The sequence below is a fragment of the Mauremys mutica genome, chromosome 3, assembly GCF_020497125.1.
Source record: "Mauremys mutica isolate MM-2020 ecotype Southern chromosome 3, ASM2049712v1, whole genome shotgun sequence".
NCBI classification, from domain to species: Eukaryota; Metazoa; Chordata; order Testudines; family Geoemydidae; genus Mauremys; species Mauremys mutica.
In genome coordinates this window covers 8,265,647-8,284,330 of record NC_059074.1, presented here as the reverse complement: position 1 = coordinate 8,284,330, position 18,684 = coordinate 8,265,647, and positions in this window count along the sequence as shown.

Here is an 18,684-nt window from a genome sequence, read left to right as displayed (position 1 = left end):
ACTCTGTGGGAGGGCTGCAGGGATCTGATCTGGTGGTGAGGTGGGGGCTGGACACTGTCATTTCCTTGTTCTGCTCCACCCCCTCCACCTCCCCGCATTGTGGAACATGTCCACCAGCTGCCAATGGGCAGAGGGGCCCTACTAGGGTGACTAATAGCAAGTGTGAAAAATCAGGACAGGGAATCGGGGGTAATAGGTGACTATATAAGAAAAAGCGCCAAATATCGGGACTGTCCCTATAAAATCAGGACATCTGGTCACCCTAGGCCCTACCAACATTGCAGGCTGAACGAGCTAGCTTATTTTAATATCCTATACCAATGCTCAGAGGTGTGGAGCTCCTGATGCTCCCACTGACTTCGTCTGCAAAGAGGTACTAACACAGAATCCTTTCATGGCCAAACAGCGGGAGGACACAGCTCTGCTGCAGGGGATGCTGTAGACACAGAGTTTGATACATTTACAAAGCCTGGGTCCCGATTGGTTTGTGACCCTGGAAACACATGAACAAAAAGTGAAGTTCAAAGCTGATACCGAAGCGGAGTGCCATGTAACCACAACACAGAATGTTAACACTGAAAATTAAGCTTGCTTGGTGTAGCAGGCACAAAAATGAACTCACATGGGAAAGCCGCACTGTACTGGCTATATAAAGACAGATACCATGTAGTGGAGTTCGAAATAGTGGAAATGGAAGCCCCGTATGTGCTTAGGCTGAAGAGCAACTGCACATGCTGCAGATGATCAAACAGTGCATAACTTGTCCACTGAACAGGATGCAAAAGAATTTGATGAGGTGGGCACTGGCTTGGGATGCACCACGCTGACACAAACCCCAGCTACACGTGCCATGCAAAGTCCCATTAGCGCTGAGAGCTGAACTGGACTGCATGGCAAAATTAGATGTTACTGAGAGAAAGCAGACACCAGCTGACAGGGTTCACCCTATGGTCCCAAGGTAGGGATTTGTATAGATCCAAAAGGTTTGAACAGGGGCATCAAATGTAGGCCTGAATGCAAAAGAACAAATGGGGAGGTGATGCCTTGACTTCAAAGCACAGGAGTATTTTCAGATTTGGATGCAAGCCAAGGATTTTGGCAGGTCTGATTTGATACAGAAAGTGCAGAACTTTGCCCCCTCAGCCTCCCCTTGGTAACTATATGTTTAGGCAACTTCCGTTTGGGATTGCCGCAGCACCTTGGGTGTGCCAAAGCCTCCTGGCCCAGGTCTGCGAGGATCGAGATAGGGTGGGATTCATTGTGGATGATCTGCTGATTTCAGTGTGCCGAGGGAAAGAACCTTGAACAGAACAGGAACCAGTGCCAGGGTGGGCTAACTGAGTTTAGCTACCCAGGATGGCTAGTGACACAGGCGCTTGAATGGTGGAACTGGACAAATGGAAAGACTGTAAGCAAGGAAGCTTTACAGAGATTCACGGGCATGTTAACATAGCTAAGACAAGGCATCCCTAATGTGTGCTTAGACTGTTGCTTGAGGACACCTCGAATGCTCCTGGCAGGGCTCCCAAGCAGCAGAAGTAACACAAGCCCATGCAGTCACTGACCATGAAATACACCAGGAGCAACAAGCAGAGGCTCCAATGGTTATGCATCCACTTCCTAGCCTCCCATCAGGCCACAGCATTTTGGAAACACGAAGTGGCCATGTGATCAGGATGCAATGGCAGTGTCGTGTCTGTGTCCAGCCTGGAGCCAGTCTCCTGGGAGTGACCCATTAATGGGCTGGGCCCCAAGGTCTCACACAGTTCCAAAGGGGCAGGCCCCTGGCCTCCAAGACTATGAGACCAGGCCTCCTGCACCGTTGAACCCATGTCACATGACAGGGATGGTCTATGTCAGGTGACCAGTTCCAGCAAATAAAGACCAGTCTGTTACCAGCACCCCTGTGTGTCAGACCTTTATTGCAGCTCAGGGTTGTGCCATAACCACAAGTGCTTCCTTCCTCCATTTGTTGTAGGGCAAAGAGCCACATGTTTCAGAGCCAGATGACCTAGGAAAGCACCATGGACTCAGAACCGTCCCAGGCATCGCGAATTGTTCCAGGTCACTAGAGGCTCCGGTATTTGTTTTTCGCAGTGTTTCTTCTGATCTTTCATGCATTTCTGCACTCGCTCTAGGCCAGGAATGTGCCAGGCTCTCTGGCAATGGAAAAATCGAAGTGGGTCTAAATTCCACGCTACAAGTGGGCCTGCTTTGTTTGTTCAGGTGTAAATAAATCCAGCGCACGTGATAAATCCAGTCAATGAAGCCCGGCACTTGAGATGTTTCGAGCACGCCCGAGTTAAAGGAGCGACGGAGCCTCTACCAGTAAAAGCGACGTCTTCCATGTTCCCTGCTATTATTTGCTTCTTAATTCAAAGGTGTTCAGTAATTATCAGCAAATTTAACTGATGGTGCATCTCAGCAACCCCTTTTGATCTTCCAGGAGCTGCACAGGGAGCGCTGCTGCCAACTTTCCTTAGCTCGAAAGCCTGGTCAGCCTGACCGCAGGGCTGTTAAGGCCAGGGGGAAAATGGGATGGATCCCAGACAAACTCTCCCCTCCCCACCAGTAAAAATGAGAAGTACAAACCTACAGGCAGACCAGAAGGGAAATGCAATTAAATCTGCCGAATGTGAAGTAAAGTACTGCTGCCCTAAGTCTGCAGGGAGACAAGACCGAGCCAATACCACTCTGTGAAAGGTATGAATTGCCTCATCCATCTCAATGTGCCATTAACTCTGAAACCTAATGATGGTGATTTAAATGCCAACATTGAACAATGTTTCACTGCTGAATCTTCTAAAAGAAACATCTGATGTGGAACATCACCCCCTGAACATTTTAACTGGAAATCCTTATCTTGATCCCACACTTACCCAAGTCTCTCAGACTGTTTTTCTTGGTGTCCTTCCTTGGTGTGCCCCAATTGTTCCAATGGTGTTGTGCAAGACTCTGATGCTCTGCCCACTCTGATGGAAGAAGCTCATTCTTCCGGTAGCTTTCTGGTGGCTACAGGAAGAATCAGTCAAACCAAGAACCCAGAGTCCGAGCAAACACACACCACACAAGAGAGGAAGAATGACCCAGTAGTTAGGGTGGTTGCCTGGGCCTTGGGAGATACAGGTTCAATTCCCTGCACTTCCACAGACTCCCTGTGTGACCTGTGACAAGTCAGCCACTCGGTGCCTCCATGATGCCCAATCTGTGCAGTGGGGAGAACAGCACTGCCCTGCCCCACAGCGGGGGTTGTGAGGATATTTACGGTACAGATTGTGAGGTGCTCGGGTAGTACGGTAATGGGGGCTGTGTAAGGTCTCCTTACAGTGCAGGCACAGTCCCGGGTTTACAATGGCGCCAGTGACACCATGGAGCTGAGACCATGCTCAGAAGGGGCTCTGGCCTGCTCCAGTTGCACTGCGCCCCAAGACCCCCGCCGGCTTCCCCCGCCGCCCCTCCCACAACTGGCTCCTCTCAGCTCGCCGGCTGGCCGAGGGCTCCTGGACCCACCCGCTGGCTTCTCTCTGCCCCCTGGCCGGACCCCAGTGCCCCTCTGGCTCCTGGCAGTCTCTGCTTCCCACCAGCTGTGGGGCCCCGCCTGTCTCCCCGGAGCTGAGCCGCCTGGGACCGGTGCAGAAGCCTGGCCAGTCTCGGCCAGTTGCGGGGGGAGCAGACACAGTGCGGGGGGCTTGGCTGGGCCCCTCCAGGCAAGTGGGGCCTGGTCGGGGCAGGCCCTGGCCTGGCTGATCGCGCCACTCCCGAGGGGCCGGAGCGATTCCCTGCCCCGGGACCAGCCCTGGCCAGGGCCGCCCAGAGGATTCCGGGGGCCTGGGGTCTTCGGTGGCCAGGGGCTCCCGCTTCGGCGGTAATTCGGCTGCGGGGGGTCCTTCTGCCCCGGGGTCCTTCAGCCCCCCCTCTGCCAAAGACCCGGAGTGGAAGAAGCTCCAGGGGCCCGGGCCCCGCAAGAGTTTTCTGGGGCCCCCGGAGCGAGTGAAGGACCCCGCTTCAGGGGCCCCGAAAAACGCTCGTGGGGGCCCCTGTGGGGCACAGGGCTTGGGGCAAATTGCCCCACTTGCCCCCCTCTCTGGGCGGCCCTGGCCTTGGCTGCGCTGCCGGCTCTGCCCGGCAGACACAGTCACCTCCCAGAGGGCCAGTGAGTGCAGCCAGGAGGCAGGGTGTGGGGCAGGGGGTCTCTGGGGGCTCGAGGGGGTGCTGGGCTGTGAGAGGCGGGGAAGATCTGTGTGTGTTGGGGCACAAGGGAGTGGGGGTTCTGTGTGGGGCACGGGGCAGTTCAGTTGTGGCCGGGCTGTGGGCAGTGGGGCGCTGGGCAGTCGTAGTGTTGTGCAAGGCGCTGTGCATTTTTGGCAGGGTCGGGGGAGGTGCTGGGCATAGCAGGTCTGGGGGGGCTTTGGCCATAGAGGGGTGTTCCAGTGTTGTGCATGGGGGCTGTGTGGCGCCGCATGGGCCTACCCCTGAGGGGAAGGGGCACACTGGCAGCACAGGGCCAGGTGGGCCACTGTGCGGCTGGCAACTGCCAGTTTGTAAACAGTGCCCTCGCACTGGGCTGGGCAGAGCGGGGCCGCCCCTGCCCTGCCCTGCCATGCCCCTGGCTGGCCCCTCGCTCCAGGGACCGACCCTCTCATGCCATGCTCCATTGCCCCCATCAGGGCCCACAAATATGTTTGGCACTGGACCCACAGAAGGTTAATCCAACCCAGCGCAGGTATAGCATGGGTTGTGCCTCATGCCGCCCGCCTTCCTCTAGGCGCCCGAGCTCAGCCTCTGTGTCTGCTGAGGGCATGGCCTGCACCTGTCATGTGCCGCTGAAAGTGCCCAGCTAATGCCGAGACTGGGGAGGGTGCAGAGTGTCTGCGCTGCCACCTTGAACGTGGACCTTGCGGCAGCTGAGAGATAACCCCCAAACAACAGGGCGGGTTTAGAGTGCGCCCAAGCAGCTCAGCTCTTCCGCCCTCTGGGAATCATTAACCCATGTATCTGCTATCGCTGGCTTTGCTGTTTACCTGATTGCTGTGCCTGCTGGCTCTCTGTGCATTGTTGTGGGTGCAGCCTGGACATGCTACGACACACACACACAAGCCCCAGGAACATTCACAACAAAGTTATCTTGGTTGCTCCAAAAAAACCTGTTGTTTCTAATTGTATGCTGGCATCAAAGTCTCCCTGTGACTTCTAGAAGCCTGGCTGTTTGGAGATAAGCAGTGAAAGTCCATGGTGGAGCCCCACCCCTCCACCAGGCTATGCCACACCCAGGGATTGCTGCCAGAGAAGGGCAGTAGGAGAAAGTCGGCAGGAGGAAAGTTGAAAAGACATTTGCACTTAGGGAAGGACAGTGAGAGAGAGCTTCTCTTCATAGCTCTGCCAGCAACCCTCCATGAAACCTTGGCTAGATCCCTTAGCTTTTCTGCATCTCTGTTCACACAGCTGTAAAGTGGGGATAATAATCCAGCTAGCACTTCATTCTGGCCATTCCAAAGAACCTCACAATAGTGACTGGGATTGAGCCCAGATCTTTCTGCTCCAGAAGCACAGGGCCCAGCCACTGGAGCTAATGGAGAATCTTCATTAGCTGTTGGCAGTATAGTGCCTATGACACACATTTGAACAGTTCTGATTCCATTCAATGGAGGGCAGTGGTGGCACATACACACTCCCCTTCTCTTACCAACGTCACAGGGCATCACGAGGATTAACTCCTTAGTGGAATAAAGTGCCACAAGTCCTTCAAGTGAGAGGAGTTGCAGAAGGGAACAAGATTGTTATCTGGTTCTTATGTTCTTATTGTTATCTGGTTGTTGTTAAGTGGCCAGAATGGTGGTTAGAGTCTATTTAACTAGCTTCCCTTCCATAGTCTCTAGCCCCCCCTACAGTTCATCTGATCTGTATATGGAGCAGCGGTAGGACCTGAGAGAGACTTTTGCTTTTATAGCCTATTGAGTGACACAAAGACAAAAAGTTGTTGGCTGGCTGGTGCATCACCTGGAAGGGGAGTACAAAGTATTGACAGCGAGGGCTGAGATGTGAGTTGTTTGTGGACTCCTGGGCTGTATGCCTTAGGAGCCGGCTCTGGCCCAGAACTCAGGGCAGCGAGACGACAGGAAACCAAGCTCCAAGGAGCCAGTGGGCTCCTTTCTGGTGGACTTGTTGCCATGCAAGTGTCTGCACCTGGGATTACTGTAGCAGCTCTGCAATGACCCTCTTTAGGGCCCTGACATTGAACTAGGTATAGGGCAACAAGCCCTCTGGTCTGGTGGTGCTTTCTAGGTTAGACGGGACAGGCTTCTCCCTGCGTGCAGGCCTTCTCTGTGCGCACATCTGGCAGCATGACAGCATTCTGGGACAAAAGCATGCTGATGATCAATGGGGCAAAATGTGTCGACAACAGAGCTGGAGGGGAGCGGGGGAGAATCGGATCAGTTCCTCAATCAGAGCTCCCAGTCCGAGTCACTGCTGCCAGTGGGGTCTTATCAGTCGTCTTTTACAAGCACTTGGACAAGCCTTGGGAGCTGGGGGAAACGCTTGCAAATTCCCACATTGGCAGGGATTTTGGCACAGATGATAGTTTGCCCAGAAATTCTAAAGGCGTTATCCCTCATTCACTCTGCTATGCTACCGCTGGAGGAGTTTCAGTCATCCAGGCAGGGAGAAGAAACTATTCTGGGTCATTCAGGGGACCCGCTCACACATCGCGAATAGTGGATCAGCAGGAACAGTTCACAAACAACCCAAAGAATAGGGGAAAGTGATTTTCCTTGTTCTGCAAGTGGGACTTAAGGTAGCATAAAACCATAATTAAACACAGAGGAGTTTGGAGGTAGGGAGCTGAGGGTCATGAACACCTGGAAGAAGCTACCAGGTATGTGGGGGAAAAACCAGTATTTAAAGGCATTTTCACATGGGGTCGATGATATTTCTGATTAGATCTCCTGAAAAGCAGGGGTCAGAGGCCAGGCCATGTGTGTCTCTCTTCTAGCTCCTTCCAGTCAGTCTCCCTGTTTCTAGCTGTCATGTCCCCAGGTATTATACGCTGCAGCCCTTAGAACAGAATCTCTTGCTGTGACTCTAATGCACTAAAACCCTGCGATGCCTTCAGGCAGAAAACTGAAGGACAATTTGAGGAAGTGTTGGTTATCATGAAATTATCATGCCCTCGGTATTCTGAGGCAATCAGCTGCATCCTGTGCCTCAAAGCATCTCTGTGATTAGATGATTTCCTTGCAAGCACAGCACCTCACCATGCACCGTTGCTTAATCAATCCCTTTGAGACACCCACCTTATAACTGACATTAATCTTTTCACAGTAGCCTGCTGATAACAATGCTGGTGCTTGCAGCCTGGCACCTCCCCATGTCGAGAGAGTTATTAAAGCCACCAGTTTTCATCCCCCCAACATTGGCCTGGCTTCTTTTTGTCCTTTGTCTCAGCCTCCTTAAAGGGATGGGGCCCTGGACACTCTAAGTTACAATTCTCCCTGAACCTGTCCGGACCATATGGGAATGAGCCAGCGGGCAGCTTCCCTCCACCTCAGGCTTTCGAGCCTCCGCTCCGTGTGTGGCATTCGCAGGGAGACAGCGACAGGGATAAGAAGGGTGTGTATGTGAGCAGCCCAGGCTGAGAGCAAAACAGGTACGACAAGTTTGGGACCTACCCGATAACCCAAACACGGGGTTGCACAAAAACCACGTGGCTAGAGGATGCGTGTGCATCCGCACATGAGAAACAGCTGTGTGCACATCCCAACCAGCCCAGGCCAATCCAGTCCCCTTGGGCTGTCAGGGCAATGGCTGCAACACAGAGGAGGGGAAAGGAAGGGAAACCTCTTGCCTCCAGGGGGAGGAACCCCCACCACATGGCAGCCTTGTGACAGTGGTTCAGTTTTCAGTAGGGCCCCCAGGCCCTATCCAAGCGTAGGTCCCTATGTCCTCGGCATCGTGAGCACACAGACAGCGCCGGCCTTGCAGAATTTACCCTCTCTAACTAGACAGGACAAAGGATGGAAAAGAAAAGATGATTGTTCCCATTTTACAGATGGGAACCTGAGGCTTATAGAAATTGAATGACTTGCCCAAGGTTACACAGGGAACATATAGTAGTGCTGGGAAGTGAACCTAGCTATCTTGAGGTCCACTCCAACGTCTCAGCCATTAGACCATCTTCCCAAGCAGCACATCACTGGGCATTATCGTGAGCGTAACGGTGAGCAGCAGCCTCGTGGTTAAAGTGCCAGACCCATGTGTAGTTCCTGCTCCGCCACAGATCAGGTCATGACTTTGGGGAAGTTCCTTCACTGCTCTGTGCCTTAGTTTCCCTATCTCTGGGACCATGATGGTTGCTACGTCACACAGGCTCCGTGAAGCAACAGCCATTGATGTCTATAATAAAAGCACTTGGGTGGAGGGCGCTCGAGAAATGAAAAGCACCGTTGTTATCCAACCACATTCAGGGTGACCTGGGAAGTGAAGACAAGGGATTTTTAACTTTGGATAACTCCCCTGCTTTTCCTGGAGGCCTCCTTGACGGGCCGGAGACCTGGAGGGTAAGCTTTCCTTGCCCTTCAGCAGTGTGATCCAGGCTTTCCGGAGAAGATCTTTTTAGCTCATGTGTTTGAGTTAAACAAAGAATTTTAAATTGTCTGATTTAAAATTCCCTTCCCAAGAACTCAGCTTTGAGTCGCCTCTCTCCTCCTCATCCTATAACCCCAGTAGTTCTCCGGTCTTCCAGAGAACCCTCCAGCAAAGACAGAGCGAGAGAAAAAACAGATATTTTAATATGAAGGCAATTAACTCCTGCTCCCCCACCAAAAAAAGCCCATATCCCTTTTCTGGAAGAGGGGGGAAAAATCTTTCAGGGCTTCTCTCCGTTATAAAGCAACAAAAAGGGAATTTTGTTGTCCTTTACGGAGAACCTGTAAGGCAAACAGCTACGTTTCCTCATGGAAATGTCAAGCAACTTGAAGGTCAAGTCACTAAAATAAAGAAATCCCAGGTTGTTAAAACCTTTAAAAATTATTGTGCTGAAAAAAAGGGAAAGGCTGGATTCCAGATACAGCCCAGCTCCCGGCTTTGCTGTGCACGCTGGTGGCAGTTTGCGTAGATACGGCCGATTTGCAGCCACGGGAAGCAGCATAAATAACAACCCCAGACGACAGCAGCTAAAGATATTACAGACAGAGGACGCCAAGGCAGGGGAGGAAAATAAAGATTGTGATTTATTGCCATCCAAATATACTAGCCCCAGCAAGATAGTTAGGTTTAAAACTAGAGCTGCTAGGAGCACAGAGGTTTCTAAAGCTTTGTGTAGCATGTGCATCCAGGAAAAACACTGCTACAGAGACCCACCAGTGAAGTGCAGCCACCTCTGGGTTGAAAGGTGGAAGCTGTTCAGCCATGCACAGCACCACAGCCCAGCCATTTCACACAGGAATGATGTGCACCCCAACTGAAACGGTATTTTAGGCAGAATACTGGAATTTGACCCAGCCACATCTATCCATCATCAGCTTTTCTATCATCATCGTATCTAGGTGCTGTTACATTCCCTGCTCATGCAAAAAGAGCCATTGGGACTTCCCTGACTTCAAGGATCCATTTTACATTACATCTGAGACGGCATCAGCCAGCGCCCCCTCCTCCCATTGCTGGGGTATTGGAAAAAAATCCAAGTAGGGGAAGGGCCCGATCCTTTGGATGGCAAGAGTCTAATGTGCATTTCCCAGCCACTACGGGGTGGGTGAGCGGTAAATACAATGACACAGACAGACAGAGCCCGGGGCCGGGAGTCAGGACATACCTGAGTGCTGGCTCTGCCACCAAGGTGTTAGGTGACCTTGGGCCAATCACATCACTTAATTAATGAAGCCTGTACCTCAGCTTCCTCATGTGCAAAGCAGGGCTGACTCCCTCCCTGCAGGCTCCATTGTTTGCAAAGGACTTTGGCCTTCCCCTGTGAATGGAGCTATTGAAATGCAAAGCCTCATTACACATCCCTGCCACCCCGACTGCCACACACCCTGTCTGCAGCAGCATCCCCCATCCCAGCTGGCTTGCCTGCAGCCTGGGCGGAGTGCTGCCACCTGCCGTCCCCTCATGGAGTACAGCCACGCTGCTCCACAGCACGCAGGCACCTCCCTTCTCCGGAGCCAGCTCCAATCTGCCCTCCTGGGTTTTCAAACCCACCCTGCGGATCTGTTCCTGCAGGCCAGGCTGGGCCCTCTCTCATTCCACTCACCTGTCCGCTCCTTCCACTAATTAGCCCCGCCCTCACCTCTGCTGAGCAGAGAGCATTCTCCTCTGCAGCTCAGCGCCTGCCGGCTGCACGGCCTCCCTGCCTCAGTGATACTCAGTCCATTTTCACCCCGACCTGGTCCCCCTTCCCAAGCCCTCAGGATCCCGCTCTCCTTCGGAGGTGGTTTATTTATTTATCCATATCGCACATCTCCAGAGACAGCTTGCGTGTTGGGATACGCCACCCAAACCACCGTTAACTTGAGCTGTGTGTCCAGGGCACTGCTGCACTTAATGGGGACGCCTGCCCTAGTTCTGCCACTGCCTCCCGGTGGGCAAGTCACTTGAAATCAATGGGAGTTAGGTGCCTAAATATCTTTGTGAATCCCACCCTTAAGCCCTCTCTGCCTCAGGTCCCCATCTGTAAAGTGGGGACAATCATCCTCCTTTCTCCCCTGGCTGGTGAGACTGTAAGTGCTTTAGGGACTCTATGTGTTTGTACAGCCCCTAGCACAGTGCAGCGCTGTAGTACATAGCAAACAACAATAGCACATCACTGTTACCAAAAGGCTTAAATCCTGAATGCCTGACGCAGCTTTTATTCTGGCCAGACTCTCACTGCGGCCAACAGGAGCTGCAGATGCCATCAGTGCATTAAGACCTGCAGCCTCCCAAGGAGATAGGGCCTTACTTTTAATCCCTCTTTTACAGATGGGCAAACTGAGGCACAGCGTGGGGCAGTGACTTGCCCAAGGTCACCCAGGGAGTCTGTGGCAGAGCTAGAGGCAAGCCCAGGACAACTTCCCACAGGGAGGAATACACTCATGGGGAGCAGGGCCTGCCTTCCGTTCTTGGAGCCAGAGACTGGCCCCACTCCGGCAAGAGCAGCGCTGTTTCAGTTTTTATGCCAAAACTCCTGCCAGCCTCCTTGCCCACGGCAAGCACTGGGGACAAGCCTGCTCTGCGCCCCCTCTGCCCGGCCGGTCAGCCCAGCTAGCAACACCAACCGCTGGGCTGCCAGCAGGCACCTTATCTGTACTGCAGTGTAAATATGCCCACCCAGTCACGCCAGGCCCCTGGCAAACTCCTCTTTTGGGGCCAGGAAGGACAAGGGCTCAGGATCTTTACTGGGAATTTCCATGTGACAACAGCGAGGGCCAGAAAAGGTGAAACGATAACCATGGAGTGCTGGCCCACCGGCCTCTCCCTCCCCCAGTCTGGCCTCTATGCCACAGAGATCTGACTCCCTTCCTCCTACGTGCAGCCCCCAGCACTGCCCCAAACACCGAGCCCGTCCTTCCCCCTAAACAGAGACACAGTCTTACCCTATGCCCCCACAGCCTCTCATCCCGCCCCCTCCAATGGCACAGCCTTCCAGATGCCTCACGCTTCCCAAACACGTCAGCCTAACAACATCTCCACCCCACCGGTTCCCTCCATTCTGCCCCCTGCTGCCTCCCACTTGCTGGGAACGCTCATGGATCTCCCAGACTAACTTGCCTCCCGCCCTGCTTCAGAAAGGCTGGAATAGGGCTAACCGAGACCCGACCTCCTCCACTTATATATAGAGATTAGGGCTGTCAAGCGATTACAAAACTTAATCGCAATTAATCACACTGTTAAGCAATAATAGAATATCATTTATATAAATATTTTGGATGTTTTCCACATTTTCAAATATATTGATTTCAATTACAACACCGAATACAAAGTGTACAGTGCTCACTTTATATTTATTTTTTATTACAAATATTTGCACTATAAAAAATGAGATAGTATTTTTCAATTCACCTCATACAAGTACTGTAGTGCAATCTCTTTATCATGGAAGTTGAACTTACAAATGTAGAATTATGTAGAAAAAAATAACTGCATTCAAAAATAAAACAATGTAAAACTTTAGCGCCTACAAGTCCACTCAGACTTACTTCTTGTTCAGCCAATTGCTCAGACAAACAAGTTTATTTACATTTGCAGGAGATAATGCTCCCCGCTTCTTGTTTACAATGTCACCTGAAAGTAAGAACAGGCATTCACATGGCACTGTTGTAGCCGGCATTGCAAGATATTTATGTGCCAGATGCACTAAAGATTCATATATCCCTTCATCTTCAACTACCATTCCAGAGGACATGCTGATGACGGATTCTGCTGATAACGATCCAAAGAAGGGCTGACCAACACATGTTCATTTTCATCATCTGAGTCAGATGCCACCAACAGAAGGTTGATTTTCTGTTTTGGTGGTTTGGGTTCTGTAGTTTTCGCATCGAGTGTTGCTCTTTTAAGACTTCTGAAAGCATGCTCCACACCTCGTCCCTCTCAGATTTTGGAAGGCACTTCATATTCTTAAATCTTGGGGCGAGTGCTGTAGCTATCTCTAGAAATCTCACATTGGTACCTTCTTTGCGTTTTGTCAAATCTGCTGTGAAAAAGTGTTCTTAAAAATGAACAACATGCTGGGTCATCATCTGAAACTGCTATAATATGAAATATATGGCAGAATGCGTAAAACACAAAACAGGAGACATACAATTCTCCCCCAATGAGTTTAGTCACAAGTTTTATTAATGCATTATTTTTTTAAACGAGCATCATGACTATGGAAGCATGTCCTCTGGAATGGTGGCCAAAGCATGAAGGGGCATATGAATGTTTATCATATCTGTCATGTAAATACCTTGCAATGCCGGCTACAAAAGTGCCATGTGAATATCTGTTTTCACTTTCAGGTGACATTGTAAATAAGAAGCGGGCAGCAGAATCTCCCATAAATGTAAACAAACTTGTTTCTCTTAGCAATTGGCTGAACAAGAAGTAGGACTGAATGGACTTGTAGGCTCTTAAGTTTTACATTGTTTTGTTTTTGAATGCAGTTATGTAACAAAAAATAATTACATTTGGAAAGTTGCACTTTCACAATAAAGAGATTGCACTTCAGTACTTGTATGAGGTGAATTGAAAAATACTATTTCTTTTGTTTATCATTTTTACCGTGCAGATATTTGTAATAAAAATAATATAAAGTGAGCACTGTACACTTTGTATTCTGTGTTGTAACTGAAATCAATATATTTTAAAATGTAGAAAAACATCCACAATATTTAATACATTTCAATTCTATTGTTTAACAGTGCGATTAAAACTGCAATTAATCACGATTCATTGTTTTGAGTTAATCGCATGAGTTAACTGCGATTAATCGACAGCCCTAATATAGATCTTGCTCTCTCGCTATGTATCTATTCTCCCTCTCCGGCCTCGCCTTGCAGATGGCTCTGGAGTGGATTCCAAGCTGCAGTTCATGCAGTGGGCTCCAAGATGCAGATTCTTCTTCCACTCAGTTAATCAGGGCCTGTGTTTTCAGAGCAAGGGGACCCACTGGAGACTTGCCCAGGACTAGCTCTGATTCTCTTGCTCCACCATCCTTTCTACACCCTCCACATCCCCAAAAACCATGGCCCAAAACATTCTAGTGGTTCCTGCGGTACCGATTGCTTTCACCCTGGCCTGAAATGCCTCAGTAGCTCCTGACCCCTCTGCTACCTGTCCTCCCCTCAGAAAGCCTGACGACGGGTGCCTTGAAGCAGCTGAGTGTGGGTGAGGGGTTCTCAGTTGTTCTCTGATGGATCCTGGCAGCCTCACACACAACCCACTTCTGTTCAGAATGGCTGCACTCCCTCCCCAGAAGCTGCCGGAGCCTGGAAATGACCAAGCTAACAATAGTCTTTGCGGGTGTTGTAATCAGTGCTTTGCTTTGGTCTTGAACAGACTTCCCCTGACGCTGCACCCCAAAGCTGCTTTCATCATGGATATCTGCAGGACAGAGAGGCGCAGACCATGGGCACTGGCCTCTGTAGAAGCAACAGGGCATGGGCAGTGTGCTTCCAGGCACGGCTCCCTCGGATGATGCTAAGTAGCAATGGACCTTCAATTGAACAGAACTCTCATCTGTGAGACCCACTCAACTCTGGGGACATCTGCATCTGCCGTGGAACTTTACAGCTCCTTCAGCCGACATGGGGCCAAACCTCCTCCAGATCTGGGCACAATTCCACGTTGAAAAGGTGTAAAATGAAAGTACCAGGTGCCATGCAAGGGAGTACTGGATCTCTCGTATGTAAAGGTGCATTACACACAAAGCAGACTCAGGCATTGCTCCTTTCCCGCCCCTCCCCCAAATTCCTCCCTCCAGTTAACCCAAGAGCTCAAAGTGGGTTTCAGTCCAGCAGGCTAAGTCTCACCTTTGTACAGAAACCATGCGACACCACAGATGGTTGCTCCCTGAAACCAGAGACACACTGGGATCATTCTGAACTGGGTCTGGCCTCACTCAATAACATGATGGACTTCCAACTGGAACACCCGGTAGAAAAGGGACCCTGGCGGCTCCGGTCAGCACCACCAACCGGGCCATAAAAAGTCCGGTCAGCGGTGCTGCAGGGCTAAGGCAGGCTAGTCCCTACTTGTCCTGGCACCGTGCGGTGCTCTGGAAGTGGCCAGCAGGTCCGGCTCCTAGGTGGGGGGCCATGCAGCTCCACGCACAGTCCCTACTCCGAACACCGGCTCCACACACCTATTGGCTGGGAACCTCGGCCAATGGGAGCTGGGGAGGCGGTGTCTACGATGAGCAGCGCGCGGAGCCTCCTGGCCCCCATGCCTAGGAGCTCGACCTGCTGGCCGCTAGGTGCCAGGACTGGCAGTGAGTCTGCTTTAGACCTGGTGTGCCACTGACCAGGAGCCACCCAAGATAAGCTTGGACCCCAACCCCTAGCCCCAACCTCCTGTCCCAGCCCTGAGCCCCCCAAACCCAGAGCCCCCTCCTGCACCCCAAACCCCTCATCCCTGGCCCCAACCCAGAGCCTGCACCCCAAGCCGGAGCCCTCACCCCCCTGCACCCCAACCCTCTGCCTAGCCCAGAGCCCCCTCCCACACCCTTAACCCCCAGACCCACCCCAGATCCCATACCCCCTCCTGCACCCCAACCCCCTGCTTCAATCTGCAGTCTCCTCCCGCATTCCAAATCCCTCAGCCCCATCCTCCAACCTGGAGCCCCTTCCTGCACCCCCTGTCCCAGCCCAGTGAAAGTGAGTGAGGGTGGGGGAGAGTGAGCCACCGAGGGAGGGGGAATGTAGTGGGTGGGGCACGGCTTCGGGGAGGGGTGGAGCAGGGAGATGGGCCGCAGAGAGGTGGCAGGTCTAGGGCGTTTGGTTTTGTGTGATTAGAGAGTTGACAACCCTATGGACATGTAGCACAGATAGTGTGAGCTTGGAGGTAGGGAGGAAGAAAGGATGGTTGTATGAGCAATATACTGGCCTGGGACTCAGGAACTCTGCCATGGACTCGCTGCATGGCCTTGGGCCAACCATTTAATCTCTGTCCCTCAGTTCCCAGTCTGTAAAATGGACATAACACGCCCTTGGTCTGTCATGTTGACTTAGCTTGTAATGTCCGGGGTAAGGACTGTCTCTCACGCTGCATTTGTACAGCACCTAGCGCTGATCTTGGTTGGGGCCCTCGAAGTGCTATTGAAAAAACAGTAAATATGATGAATAATGAGATTATAATGAAACAGAGCCACCACATGAAAGGAATGTAACCCCGGGATCATATTGAAACACACAAATAAAGAACACCAAGCTAAGGCCTCTTCTCCAGGTGTCTCACTCTCTCTTTCTCTCTGCCCCATTGTGTCACCCGGTTTTCTATCAGGCCAGGCAGCAGCCCTACAGCCAGCAAGGGCAGTGATATCTAGGCCGTAGGGGCCTTAGCTCTGAATACCCCTGCTTTGTTTCCAGTTTAGGCAGGCCCCTCGCTGTGCTAACATAGCCCCTCTTTGTTAGTTTACTACAGAGATAGTAGCCAGAGTTCAGCAAGGGGGAAAAAATTAGGTCACAAACAATGTTTTCATTGATGTTCAAGTGTGGGAGAAGGGCCGGGGGAGAGGACTGCAATTGGGTGAAAACTGCTCCGACACGGCCACCATCTCACAGCCTGCAGATCTGAGGGGACCTTTTACAACGTCTCCCGCCCAGAATTCAATTCCCCCAGCACAGCTCATGGCTGAGTGTGAGGCTTCTGCTGTTTTTTCTTTATCTCGTATTCCTGCCGGATGGACTGAGACACAAAGACTATTCGCCGGGACTCCCAGACTGAGGATCACTCACAGTCCCTTGGAGCACAAGGTCATCCCAGATCCCATTTCTGAGACTAATCTACTGGGGATGCTCTGGTGAATGTACGGAGTGTGCTTACCCATGGCAGAGCTCTCTGTCCTGACAGGCATGTGTCATTGGGCGGGACTCACCGGCACAGCGCCTCCTGCTGGTCGTCCAGGGAATTAGCGTTTCCAGCTCTGGAGCTCCCTCTGCAGGCCAGTGTCCTGCTCGCTGCTAGGCCCGAATTCCTCCTGGACCCCGGTGCCCCTTTCAGGCTGAGGTGCTGCTCCCTGGCAGTACCCCCCACGTCTCCCCTCCCCAGGGAACCCCAACCCTCTATCCCCACCTTGCCTCAGTCTGTGGCCACTGCCAGTCATCACCGGGCCCCCGCTCCCTGGGGCAGACTGCAGTGTAAGTGCCACTCATCACGGGCAAGGGGGGGTTGGACCTGCTGCCTCTGCCTACCCTTGGCTGCCCTCTGTAACCCCAGTATCTTTCTTTGGCCTTTAACAAGGCCTGCAGCCTGGGGGGTTTCTAGGCCAGAGCTCCCCAGCTCCTCTGGCCTTCCCCCAGCCCTGCTCCAGTCTCCGTACCCTGCTTAGCTCCTAGCAGCCAGGCCCGTCCCTCTCCACATCTAGAGAGAGTGTCTCTGTGTGCTCCTGGCCCACTGCCCTCTTGTAAGGGCCAGCTGGGCCCTGATTGGGGTGTGGCCGCATCTGTGGCTGGTTCCCCAATCTGCCGAGGCTTGCTGCTTTTTCACAGCCTCAGCCCTCTCCCAGGGCTGATTTCAAGCCCTTCAGGGCAGGAGCGGGTGGCCACCCTGCAACAGCATGTTGATGTTATTATTGCTCAGCCTCTCAGAGTGTGCTAGGAGCCTGAGGATCAAGATGACAAAAGGCGATTCCCTCTCCACAAAGAGTTTACAGACTAGCTTCCGGAGAACTTGCTGCAGGGCCATCTGGAGACATTGCTCAGGGGTCACTCGCTGGAGAAGGGCTGAACCCACAGAGCCACAGTTAGAGCACCCACCACAGAGTGAACGGTACAAAAGGATGCCGAAAAATAGGGATGTTTGGACAATGGGTCCTGGGGGAGGGCAGGGGGCACTGTAGTGTGGAAGGGGAGAGATGGAGGGGGAGAGCCTGTTTTTCTGTCCCAGTTTCCTCTCCCCTTCCTGTCCCAGGCCACAGAATCAGCATTTAGTCACCAGATCTGAACCCCCAGGGTTTGCTGCTTTTGCTCCCATCCGGTTTGGAAGGTAGGTCTGGTCTCACCTTTTGCTCCCACTCCGAGGGGCTCACATTCCATGCAGCCCTGGCAAATCCCGCACCACAGCTGGATCACGGGCACCCAAAGGCATCAGGGCTTGAGGCAAGGGGACCAACCAGCACCAGCGGTGTGATATATGCAGGCCCATCCACTTTGAAAGAGACTGAGGCTAGTGGGTCATTGCACACAGGACACCTAGCATCAGCAAAACGTTCAGTCATCGCCAAGGCTGGCTGGATTTCAATCACCTGGAGATGAAAGGCTCTGTGTCCCCATAGCAATCCCTGAGCTAACCACTCCCTGCGGCTCAAGATATACAGACTCCTGACGCAACAGTTGAAGTTTGACATTCATGAGAGCAAGGGAACAGGACCCTGGGTCTCCCCCCACCCAGGTGATTGCTCCAACCACTGGCCCATAGCGTCTTTCTCACTTTTGCTCGTTCGCTCTGGCCTACTGCCTTTTTAATTAGGTATACCCAGAGGAACAGCTTCAGCAGGAGAGACTGAAGGCACAGGTGCCGACTTGCCAATGTGCCAGGGGGTGCTTGACTCCCTCCCCTGCCCCCACTGTACCCCTTCCCCCAAGACCCCGCCCGCCTCGTCCCCACCCTGTTCCACCCCTCCCCTGAGCATGCCATGTCCTAGCTCCTCCCCCTCTCCCCCAGCGCCTCCTGCACGCCATGAAACAGCTGATTGTGGCGGGGGGGAGGCGTGGGGAGGGAGGGGGAGGTGCTGATCAGCGTGGCCCACCGACAGATAGGAGGCGCCAGGGGAAGTTCTGATGGGGGCTGCCGGCGGGTGCTCAGCAAGCACCATTGTTTCCCCATGGGTGCTCCGGGCCTGGAGCACCCACGGGGGCAGCGCCTATGACTGAAGGAGCCCTATATCAGAACATGCCATTGCTCAGGGGTCAGGACACCCCCACGTGGGAGGATTTGAACAGGGGTCTCCCACCTGGCTCCACCTCTACTGAGGGGGGAATTGAACCTGGGTCTCCCACCTCCCAAGTGAAT